Source organism: Spermophilus citellus, assembly GCF_964194105.1.
Source record: "Spermophilus citellus genome assembly, chromosome: 3".
Lineage (NCBI taxonomy): Eukaryota > Metazoa > Chordata > Mammalia > Rodentia > Sciuridae > Spermophilus > Spermophilus citellus.
In genome coordinates, this window is record NC_138184.1 from 36,336,021 (window position 1) to 36,349,113 (window position 13,093).

Consider the following 13,093-nt stretch of genomic DNA (forward strand, 5'->3'; position numbering starts at 1 on the left):
TTCAGCAGGGACAACTCTTTCCCATATGGTCTCCCCACCTTTCCTCAGCTAGCCCAGGCTTATTGTCATGGTGGTACCCCAGAAAGAATGAACACATGCAAGGCCTCTCCATGACGGACGGACGAGGGTTGGAATTGGCTCGCCATCATATACACTGCATACACTGCATGGTATTCGTCAAATACGTCACTAATCAGCCTGGATTCCAGAGGTTGGGGAATGGACTCAACCTCTGGGCAAGGAAATCTTCAGTCATATTGCAAAGTTCTTAAATGCAGAGGTAGAAGATTAAAGTATTTTAGCTGTAAATCTACCACCCCTGGGCAATCCCTGGTCAACCTACCTGGGTATTACATGTCTGTCTACCTGGCACATCCTTGGGGATCTTGTTCTTGATGAAATGTATCTTATCTTGAAGATGCTGTTACACTCTAACTGGCAAGTCAGAAAAAAAAAAAAAAAGATGGGGAAAGAATAAAAGAGAAAGATACTGCCTACGACTGCAGGACTTCATTGGACTTCACAGCCCCCACCAATAATATGTCCAAAACCCTTGCTAGGCAGCAAACTTCCCTGCCCCTCAACTTTCAAAGAGGCCATGTGCTTTGCTTCTATGGATGGATTGTGCCACCAGAAAAGAATTAAAATGTGCTTATGCCTTAAGTTTATATTAGTGCACTTAGGCCATTGCCATGAGAAAAACAGACCCTGGGTAGACACATACTTTGGCATGAAGCAGAACCAACCTGGCCCAATCCACAGGTGCATGAGGCAGAAACAAACTAAAACTGAAATTGTGTGGCCACTACACAGCAAAAATTGACTGATAAATTGAATTAAAAGAGTAGGTGAAGGGGCTGGGATTGTAGCTCAGTGGTAGAGTGCTCACCTAGCATGTGCAGGGCCCTGGGTTTGATCCCCAGCACCGCACAAAAATAAAATAAAGGTATTGTGTCCAACTACAACTAAAATAAAATATTTTTTTTTAAAAAAAAGAGTAGTTGGAGAGAAGGGGCAGGCAGTGGGGAATGTGGGTTGTACAGGCAGGAACTCAGCAGAGAGGAGATGGAATCCCTGTCTTTAATTGAATTTAGTTCAACACACGAATTTTCTGAAAGAAGTTGTGCAGTCTTTTTTTTTTCTTCACTGAGCATTACAAGCTTTGATCCAAGTGTATGTGTGTGTGTGTATGTGTGTGTGTGTTTCATTTAATAATAGGTATTGGTTGTGGCCACTCATTAGGGGAGAACTTTGCATTATTTTTATTAGCATAACAGAAGGCATTGGTGTTTGCTCAAAAAACTATCCCATATTCCCCCAACTGTGAAATGGAGATTAACATGCTAAAATAGCTCAAAGGGTTTTGTTTTTTAGTTTGGGAGGGATTTTGCCAGAGTAACAGAAAAAAGTAATTGAAAACATTTAAGAAATACAAAGCAATATGGACATGAAATAATAATTATTTGTGAAATTGAAACGAGAATTGCTGTGCCAAGAATCTTGAGTGAGATTATAGTCCCATTATTTGTATAGAACAGCTAATAAGAATCTTCATTAAAATTTCTAATTTTCTACTGACTGACTCCTTACTAGATTAAAAATATAACAAATCTGTATTAACTCTCATGAAATGGGATGATATTTAGTGAAACTGAATCAATTTCCTTCGGAGATATGGTTGACCAGAATTGTCAGAAGTCACATAATCATTAAAGAAAGATTTGGTGCTTGCAGCTAGAAAGGAAAAAATGCTCTCAACCCATCAAATAAGCTACAAAAGGATGCTAGGCTTGGGCCTCTCGAATCATGGCTGGAAAGCTACCTAATGTGATATTTGCACTACTGTCACTTTCATTTACTGTTGATCAACTTGTCCTTACTGGTAATTGTAGTAACATTAGTAATAGCTGCTACTTGTTGAACAGCCACTATATATGCCAAGCTCTTCAGATACATACATAAAATGTCATTTCAACACCTACAGGTAGTGTTCTTCATACAAAGTGGATGTTAATAAATCCTTAATGAATTAATGAATGCTTGTAAGGTAATTAACTCTTTCTTACAGGTGAGAAAAATGGAAGTCAGAGAAATTGGGAAGTCAATTACAAAGCCAAAATCTAAAGAAACTTCTTTTTAAATCTAAAGGCTTAAACTTTCTGTCTCACTTCTTTTCCAGTGTAGATCTAATGTCCACACTGTAAGCAAATTACTCCTGAGACATTTCTGGTCTAAGCCAGGGTGGAGAGGTTCCCTACAGTAACTTTTAGTTACCCTGGGTTCAACAGTCCCATGCAAGGTAGAGGTGGTAGCCATGGACTAGATCAAGGTGACTTTCTCTACAACCCTCTTTGGTTCCTTTGAGGCTGTGCCATCTGAAAATCAACTTGAGGTAAGGTATTCTCGTGCTTCCAAGCAGAGGTACTCAATAGGGCACCTGGCTTCATCCCTTCCTTAATTATTTTAATTGGCCTGCTGGCCTGCAAAAGTACCAACTTGCCTCTGTTCCTCTTGTTCTACTGAGGCCCCTGTTAACCAGCTCCAGGGAAATGTATGGGCAAATCAGGGTTCCCAGTCTCCCTTTCGCTTCCTGTCTGATGCCCCCCATATACCTGGCTTCCCAGAACACTCCCCCATCCCATTTAGTTCAGCATATTCATTTCTTTTTTTGTGGGGCAGGGTGGATACCAGGGATTAAACTCAGGGGCACTCGACCACTGAGCCACATCCCCAGCCCTATTTTGTATTTTACTTAGAGACAGGGTCTCACTGAGTTGCTTGGTGCCTCACTAAATTGTTGAAGCTGGTTTTGAACTTGTGATTCTCCTGCCTCAGCCTACTGAGCCACTAGGATTACAGGCATGCACCACTACACCCAGCTTCAGCATGTTCATTTCTGATGTTTGCTATAGTATCATGAACACAAAATCAGGAGCCAAAAGTAGCAACTCTGCCTTTACTGACTTTGATATCTTAAAAATCAAACTAAGCCTTGGTATCCTCAACTATAAAGTAACAACAAATCTAAACAGAAAAAAAATGTACTTTCATGCAAGCCTTTGAAGTCTCTCAGAAGGTATTATTAATCTTCAGGTGGAATATTATGACAAGATGGGGTGAAGAATAGCAATTTGGTATGAGGAGAGCTTTCTCTATGACACTGAAACATATTAGGGAAACTAAAAGAATCTTAGTCACCTAAAAGAGAAACTTCCTGGTCCTGCTTCTACATTACCCTGATCATATCTTTTGAAAGAGTTTAAAGTAATGAAAGTTCAGTACGGTCCAGGATCTTTGGTTCACTGATATGTCCTAAGGACACAGCACATAGTTAGTGCTCAATAAATATTTGTTGGATGGATGAATGAATGAATGAATGAATGAATGGAGAATATTGCGATGAGGGACTAAGAGCAATTCCACCAACTGCAGGAGGGTTAGATAGGTTGTTTAAAGCAAGGATTTAGAGGTCAAACAGATTTGAATTCTATTCCTGACTTTACATCTTACTATCTCCACATCATTGAGCAGGAGCTGAACTTTAGTAGGCCTAAGTTATGTCACCTGGAAATGGAAATGATAACAGTTCTGATTTGCTTTGGGTGGTTTGAAGTATTAAATGAGATAATACTTGAAAACTACTTAACACAGCATCTGGTACACAGGTTGATTGCCATGAAAGAAGAGAGACACAAAGTATTAGGAGGGATGGTCAGAGATTCTTTGATTCATAGAATACATTTGGGTTCTCTTTACAGATAGGTAAAATCATTTCAGTCACACATTCGACAACTATGTATTAGTCTGTGCAAGATGTTGATTTAGAGACAAAATTTAGTGAATGAAATAAACAATCGTCTCATTAAGAAACTGACCTTCTCACAGGACCAAATAGAAAATTGGCATGAATAACAGCATGAATAAATTGTAAGATAAGTTAAGAGGCGACTAGTGCCTTAGAAAACTAAACAGTGGAGTGTAATAGAGTGGTCAGTAGTGTAGAAGTGGGGCGATGGGGGGTTAAATATTTAAATAGAGTGACCAGGCTTGGGATTTTTCAGACAATGGCATTCAAGCCTGAAAAAGGTGAGGGAATCAGCCCTGTGGTGGTCTGGGAGAAGAGCACTGAAGGCAAAGGGAAGAGTCAGTACACTTCAGGGAGGAATATGATGGGTACATCTGTGGGTCTGAAAAGAGATGACCAGGGCTGGAGTAGAGTGAGCAGGAGTGGGTACAGATTATTTAGGGCCTGGCAAGCCCTTGTATGGACCTTTATACTTACATTGAATGGTATGGGGACACTAGGAAGGTTGTAAGCAGGGGAGTCATGTATCACTTGGGTTTTTTTAAAGGAATTTTCTGGCTGCTGTGTTGAAAATATGGAATAGAAAAGCCAGTGCAGAAAGGTCAAGAAGTCACCCTAGTGATGTACACAGGAGATGGCAGAGGCTAGACCAGGAAGCATGAGAGCACGGGAGATGTAAGAAGCAGATGGATTGCAGATATATTTTATCTATTTATTTATTTTTTAAAGAGAGAGAGAGAGAGGAGAGAGAGAATTTTTTAATATTTATTTATTTATTTTTTTAGTTTTCGGCGGACACAACATCTTTGTTTGTATGTGGTGCTGAGGATCGAACCACGGCCGCACACACGCTAGGCGAGCGAGCTACTGCTTGACCCACATCCCCAGCCCGCAGATATATTTTAAAGGTGATGAAATAGAAATCTGTCTTCCACCCACAAAAGGAAGCTGTGCTATTCTTTAGCCATTTACAGTTTCCATGATAAATAATGATATAGTTGAATAATTTACCAGTATTATAGAGGACAGGTATTTTCCTTACTCAAAGGGGGCATTACATTCAATGGTGGTTTTTATTTAGAATTAAGTCAATAAATCTGCCTGTCTATTGACATCACATAAAGATAGGCATTATGTGCCATCTGATAGGGTTACACATGACGCTTGAACAGTGTTGCTATGAACTTGGATTAAGTTGAGTCTCCAGTTCTAACTACCAATATTACTGGAAATACAGGGATGGAAAAAGAGCTTCAGTGAGAGATACCATAGACTTGCAACCAATAAAAATATAGTATGGAAAACTCCACAGGACAAATGACCTATTTCTTGTGCAGATAAATTGCAAGAAGAAAATAAAGGCAAAGGGACTGACTCCTTTTGATTCCATGGTTCCATCTTTCAGTATTGGCCTCATTTTGAATCCTTTGTTTTAACAAATTTGCTTTTTTAAAAAATGGATGAGACAGTTGAGAAAATTTAAACACCAGGTATATATCTGATGATATCAATGCATTATTATTAATGTTTTTAGATGTGAAAATTGATTGTGGTTATATTTTTAAAAGAAAGAGTCTCTGTTTTTTAGAGTGAGAAATGGCAAAGTTTATAAGGGACCAGATAGTAAATACTTCAGGCTTGATGATCATATTGTTTCTTTTGCAACCTAACCACACCACCATGATAGCCTGAAAGCAGTAATATACAATAATTATAACGGATGAATGGATGTAGCTGCTGTCAGGGAAGAATAACTTTTCCTCTGTCCTCCTTCTGTCTCTATTTTGGGGCCTGCAAATTAAACTGACAAAAGACAGATTAGCAAAAGACAGACTTGTTTGCATAATACAGAGGAGTAGGTAGGAAAATGTGAATGGAGGTGGTCATTAGATTAAGGGGCTTAAATATCATCTTAATGAGGGAATGGGAGAAGGAAGAAAGTTATTTACAGAAAAACAAAGGACTTTTAGGAAAGATTAATAGGCCCTAAGGAGAAGATAGGATAATTTTGTGATAATGTCTGTTTTGATGTGATGCCAACTTCTCTCCAAGGTTGTAAAACTTCTGGGGAAAGGATTTATAATAACTAAACTCTTTTGAGAAGCTTTGCTTTCAGGCAGATAAAACAACTTGGGGTGGGAGGGAACTATTCCCAAATGCTTTCAGTTTCAAATAACTGTTATGCTACATGGTGCATTCTGGAACCTTCACTGTATTCTAATAAAACTTTATTTATAAAGTAATTACTGTATTATACTTTACCTTTGTTTCAGAGATACATGCTAAACTATTTATAAATGAAATAATATAATGTATGAGATTGGTTTCAAAATAATCGAGTAGGAGTAGCAGTAGCGACTAGGCATTTAGGAAAAGCAAGATCATCCCTGAATGGACACCTGCTGATGAGCACATGGGGTGTATATTACTTTCCTATTTTCATTTTTTTTTTTTGGTAATTTTCCACAACAAAGAGTAAAGCAATAGAAGCAAAAAGCCAACAAAGTAAAACACAAGAATACCTAATATTTTGAATTAATCACGATTATTGAACACATTATATTCCAAGCACAATGCTAACCATTTTACATGTAGTAACTTGTTTTAATCCTCACAACAACCCGAAGAAATTGCTACTGTTATTATCCCCATTTTACAGATGAGAAACAGAAGGTGCAAAGAGATTCAATAAAGTGATGAGGTCGAAGAATTGGTGGAGCTAGTATGTGAACCTGGGCAAGCGGGCTCCAGGGCCTGTTCTCCTAAAGTGCTGTTCAAGATACTTATTAGATACAAGATGCTTATGAATTTGAAGAGTTCTTCTCTGCCCTCTCCTAACAATGGCTCTTTTCTAGTTAATATGCTGCTCCAGTAACGTCTTGTCTAGGGGATTACCTCCTAGATCTCTGCACTCTACACTATTATTCATTCATCTTTGTGAACTGCAATATGAAATAGAGCTTACCTATTCAAATAGTCTAATTCCTTCTGTATCTCAGTGCATTTTTTAATTAAACTTCCCTTTCTTGCTTTAGACCAAAATACAATTTAAAAAAAAAATCTTAAGGAGAAAAAAAGATTCAATACTCTTTACAGAACATTAGCATTTGAGTCCTATTAATCTCAAGTATACAATTTAAGACAAGAAGGCACAGATCCAGGTCATGAGACAGTGTTTTCAACCATTCATGTGTACAAAGGATTTCACATCAACAATATTAGCATAATCTTTTTTTTTTGCCTTTTATTTTATTTTTTTTATTTTTTTTTATTGGTTGTTCAAAACATTACAAAGCTCTTGACATATCATATTTCATACATTAGACTGAAGTGGATTATGAACTCCCAATTTTACCCCAAATGCAGATTGCAGAATCACGTCAGATACACATCCAAAATTTCACATAATGCCCTATTAGTAATTGTTGTATTCTGATACCTTTCCTATCCCCTACTATCCCCCCTCCCCTTCCCTCACATCTTCTCTCTCTACCCCATCTACTGTAATTCATTTCTCTCCTTGTTTATTTTCCCATTCCCCTCACAACCTCTTATATGTAATTTTGTATAGCAATGAGGGTCTCCCTTCATTTCCATGCAATTTCCCTTTTCTCTCCCTTTCCCTCCCATCTCATGTCTCTGTTTAAAGTTAATCTTTTCTTCCTGCTCCTCCTCCCTACTCTGTTCATAGTTGCTCTCATTATATCAAAGAAGACATTTGGTATTTGTTTTTTAGGGATTGGCTAGGTTCACTAAGCATAATCTGCTCTAGTGCCATCCATTTCCCTGCAAATTCCATGATTTTGACATTTTTTAGTGCTGCGTAATATTCCATGGTGTATAAATGCCACATTTTTTTATCCATTTATCTATTGAAGGGCATCTGGGTTGTTTCCACAGTCTAGCTATTGTGAATTGTGCTGCTATGAACATCGATGTGGCAGTATCCCTGTAGCATGCTCTTTTAAGGTCTTCAGGGAATAGTCCCAGAAGGGCAATAGCAGGGTCAAATGGTGGTTCCATTCCCAGCTTTCCCAGGAATCTCCATACTGCTTTCCAAATTGGCCGCATCAATTTGCAGTCCCACCAGCAATGTACAAGTGTACCCTTTTCCCCACATCCTCGCCAGAACTTGCTGTTGTTTCACTTCATAGTGGCTGCAAATCTTACTGGAGTGAGATGGTATCTTAGGGTGGTTTTGATTTGCATTTCTCTGACTGCTAGAGATGGTGAGCATTTTTTCATGTACTTGTTGATTGATTGTATATCTTCCACTGAGAAGTGTCTGTTCAGGTCCTTGGCCCATTTCTTGATTGGATTATTTGTTATCTTATTGTCTAATTTTTTGAGTTCTTTGTATACTCTGGATATTAGGGCTCTATCTGAAGTGTGAGGAGTAAAAATTTGTTCCCAGGATGTAGGCTCCCTATTTACCTCTCTTATTGTTTCTCTTGCTGAGAAAAAACTTTTTAGTTTAAGTAAGTCCCATTTGTTTATTCTTGTTATTAACTCTTGTGCTATGGGTGTCCTATTTAGGAATTTGGAGCCCGACCCCACAATATGTAGATCTGAGCCAACTTTTTCTTCTATCAGACAGAGAGTCTCTGATTTGATATCTAGCTCCTTGATCCACTTTGAGTTGACTTTTGTGCATGGCGAGAGAAAGGGATTCAATTTCATTTTGTTGCATATGGATTTCCAGTTTTCCCAACACCATTTGTTGAAGATGCTATCCTTCCTCCATTGCATGCTTTTAGCCCCTTTATCAAATATAAGATAGTTGTAACTTTGTGGATTAGTCTCTGTGTCCTCTATTCTATACCATTGGTCCACCCGCCTGTTTTGGTAGCAGTACCATGCTGTTTTTGTCACTATTGCTCTGTAATATAGTTTGAAATCTGGTATCGCTATACCGCCTGATTCACACTTCCTGCTTAGAATTGCTTTTGCTATTCTGGGTCTTTTATTTTTCCATATGAATTTCATGATTGCTTTATCTATTTCTACAAGAAATGCCATTGCGATTTTGATTGGCATTGCATTAAACCTATAGAGAACTTTTGGTAATATCGCCATTTTGATAATGTTAGTTCTGCCTATCCATGAACAGGGTATATTTTTCCATCTTCTAAGATCTTCTTCTACTTCTCTCTTTAGGGTTCTGTAGTTTTCATTGTATAAATCTTTCACCTCTTTTGTTGGTTGATTCCCAAGTATTTTATTTTTTTTTTGAGGATATTGTGAATGGAGTGTTTTTCCTCATTTCCATTTCAGAAGTTTTGTTGCTGATATACAGAAATGCCTTTGATTTATGCGTGTTGATTTTATATCCTTCCACTTTGCTGAATTCATTTATTAGTTCTAGTAGTTTTTTGTAGACCCTTTTGGGTCTTCTAGGTATAGAATCATGTCGTCCGCAAATAGTGATAATTTAAGTTCTTCTTTTCCTATTTTTATGCCTTTAATTTATTTCGTCTGTCTAATTGCTCTGGCTAGTATTTCAAGGACTAAATTAAATAGAAGTGGTGAGAGAGGGCATCCCTGTCTTGTTCCAGATTTTAGAGGGAATGCCTTCAACTTTTGTCCATTCAGAATGATGCTAGCCTGAGGCTTAGCATAGATAGCTTTTAAATGTCAAGGTAAGTTCCTGTTATCCCTAGTTTTTCTTTTTTTTTTTTTTTTTTTTTTTTTTTTAAAGAGAGAGTGAGAGAGGAGAGAGTGAGAGAGGAGAGAGAGAATTTTTAATATTTATTTTTTAGTTCTCGGCGGACACAACATCTTTGTTGGTATGTGGTGCTGAGGATCGAACCCGGGCTGCACGCATGCCAGGCGAGCGCGCTACCGCTTGAGCCACATCCCCAGCCCTATCCCTAGTTTTTCTAATGTTTTGAACATAAAGGGATGCTGTACTTTGTCGAATGCTTTCTCTGCATCTATCGAGATGATCATATGGTTCTTATCTTTAAGTCTATTGATGTGGTGAATAACATTTATTGATTTCCAAATATTGAACCATCCTTGCATCCCAGGGATGAATCCTACTTGATCATGGTGCACAATTTTTTTGATGTGTTTTTGTATTCGATTCGCCAGAATTTTATTGAGGATTTTTGCATCTAGGTTCATTAGAGATATTGGTCTGTAGTTTTCTTTCTTTGAGGTGTCTTTGTCTGGTTTCGGAATCAGGTCTGTCGATCTTATTTATTTTTTCGAAGAACCAACTTTTAGTTTTGTTAATTTTTTCAATACTTTCTTTTGTTTCAATTTCATTGATTTCCGCTCTGATTTTAATTATTTCTTGCCTTCTGCTACATTTGCTGTTGTTTTGCTCTTCCTTTTCTGGGGCTTTGAGATGAAGTGTGAGCTCCTTTATTTGTTGGTTTTTTCTTTTTTTGAGGAATGACCTCCAGGCGATGAATTTCCCTCTTAAAACTGCTTTCATTGTGTCCCATAGATTCCGATATGTTGTGTCTGTATTTTCATTTATCTCTAAGAATTTTTTGATTTCCTCCTTTATGTCTTCTGTAACCCATTGATCATTCAGTAATATATTGTTCATTTTCCATGTGATGTAGGATTTTTCCTTCCTTCTTTTATCATTGATTTCCAGTTTCATTCCATTATGATCAGATAAAATGCATGGTATTATCTCCACCCCTTTATATTTACTGAGGGTTGCCCTATGGGTTAATATATGGTCTATTTTTGAGAAGGATCCATGTGCTGCTGAGAAAAAAGTATATCCATTTGATGATGGTTGATATATTCTATATATGTCAGTTAAGTCTATGTTATTGATTGTGGTATTGAGTTCTATAGTTTCTTTATTCAACTTTTGTTAGGAGGATCTGTCCAATGGTGAGAGCGGTGTGTTGAAGTCACCCATAATTATTGTGTTGTGGTCTATTTGATTCTTGAACTTGAGGAGAATTTGTTTTATGAACGTCGCAGCGCCATTATTTGGTGCATAAATATTGATAATTGTTATGTCTTGTTGGTGAATGGTTCCTTTTAACAGTATATAATGTCCTTCCTTATCCCTTTTGATTAACTTAGTCTTGAAGTCGATTTTATTCGATATGAGGATGGCCACCCCTGATTGCTTACGAGGACCATGTGCGTGGTATATTTTTTCCCATCCTTTCACCTTCAGCCTGTGTATGTCTTTTCCAATCAGATGTGTCTCCTGGAGGCAGCATATTGTTGGATTTGTTTTTTAAATCCATGATACCAGCCTATGTCGCTTTATTGGAGAGTTTAAGCCATTAACATTCAGAGTTACTATTAATATATGGTTTGTACTTCCAGCCATGTTTGATTATTTATCCTTTTTTAAAAAAAATTTAGTTTGTTTCTCCATGATTATCTTTCCCCTCGCCCTCTGTCTTTACCAAGGCACTTCCCACTGATGGTTTTGGTTATTGTTTTTCATTTCTTCCTCATGTAGTGTTTTGCTCAAAATGCTTTGCAATGCTGGTTTTCTGGCTGCAAATTCTTTTAACTTTTGTTTATCGTGAAAGATTTTTATTTCATTGTCATACCTGAAGCTTAATTTTGCTGGATACAGAATTCTTGGTTGGCATCCATTGTCTTTCAGTGTTTGAAATACATTGTTCCATGACCTTCTTGCTTTCAGCGTCTGTGATGAAAAATCCCTTGTTAACCTTATTGGTTTACCCCTGATGTAATCTGTCTCCTTTCTCTTGTAGCTTTTAATATTTTCTCTTTGTTCTGTATATTGGATATCTTCATAACAATGTGTCTTGGCGTTGGTCTACTGTGATTTTGTGTGCTCAGTGTCCTGTATGCATCTTCAATTTGTATATCTGTTTCCTTTTTTATTTCTGGAAAGTTTTCTGTAATTATTTCATTCAGCAGGGTACTCATTCCCTTGGTTTGAATCTCTGTACCTTCTTCTATCCCGATGACTCGTTAGATTGTTTTTTTTATGTTATCCCATAACTCTTGGATGTTTTTCTCATGATTTTTTACCAGCCTTTCTGAGTTGGCTAGACTCTTTTCAAGATGATATATTTTGTCTTCATTATCTGATGTTCTGGCTTCTACTTGCTCCACTCTGTTAGTGATACTCTCAATTGAGTTTTTAATTTGGTTTATCATTTCCTTCATTTCTAGAATTATTGTTTGATTATTTTTTATAATCTCTATCTCCTGATAAAGATGCTTAACTTCTTCTTTTATCTGTTTATGTAATTCATTCTCAATGTGTTCTTTCGCTGTTTGAATTTGCTGTCTCGTATCCTCTTTAAGGTTCCATTCCATCTGTCTAAGGTGTTCCTTGAGTTCTTTATATGACCATTTTTCTGATGACTCTAGGTCCTCCTGAATATTTAGGCTGTCCTGCATTGTTTGTACTCCTTTTCTTCCTTGCTTTTTCAAGCTGCTCATGTTACTTCTTGTTCTGTTTGACTGCTGAGTTACTGTTTACTCCTATAAATTTATTTGATGCTTGGGAGGAAAGGTATTAGAAGGGAAGGGAAGAAGTCACTAAAGAGAATGAGAGTAAGTAGGTAGAATTCAAGGAAGGGGGAATAAGAAAATTGAAAAGAAATGAAAAGACAAAAGAAGAAAAAAATAGGAAATAAAAAAGAAAAAAAATTTTAAATAATAATAAAAAAATTAAAATTAAAATTAGAAGAAAAATAATTTAAAAAAATTGTAAAAAAATTTTTAAAAACAACAAGAAAGAAAAACGAAAATGAAAGAAAAAACACAAATCAAAAAAAAAAGAGAAAAGAAAAAAACTAATAAATGCAGTCTTAGAGTTTGATTAACTTCTCTTCCAGTAGGTGGCGCTGTGCCCACCAGGCCAAGTTTCTCTTGTCAATACGCGGGAACCAATCACTGTGCAGCAGCTCCTCCTCCCAGACTGGGCGAGTCTCCAATCCTGAGTGCCTAGGGCCTCCTCTTGTGTCTAGTCACTTCCCCACTTTTCCTCTAGCCAGGCCCCTCTCACGGGTGCCGCTCACCACAATACTGGCTACACGCCAGGTCTGCTGCTCCTGGGAGCCCTGTTTTCATGAACGACTGGGCACACTCTCCCAGTTTGCCATTCCCTCAGACCCTAAGTTTGTAGAGCTTGGGGCTGAGAATCCTCAGCGAATTTTACTTGCTCTCCGGTAGCCACGCCCCCGGTAGCTGGTGCAAGAGACCTCAGTTGTCAGCACTGGTGGGAGCGGTAGCCGGGAGTTCCACGCCGTGGGTCCCGCGCCACGTCTGATTCCCTAGGTCTGGCTATCGCGCTCACGGGAGAGCTGGGAGGGGCCC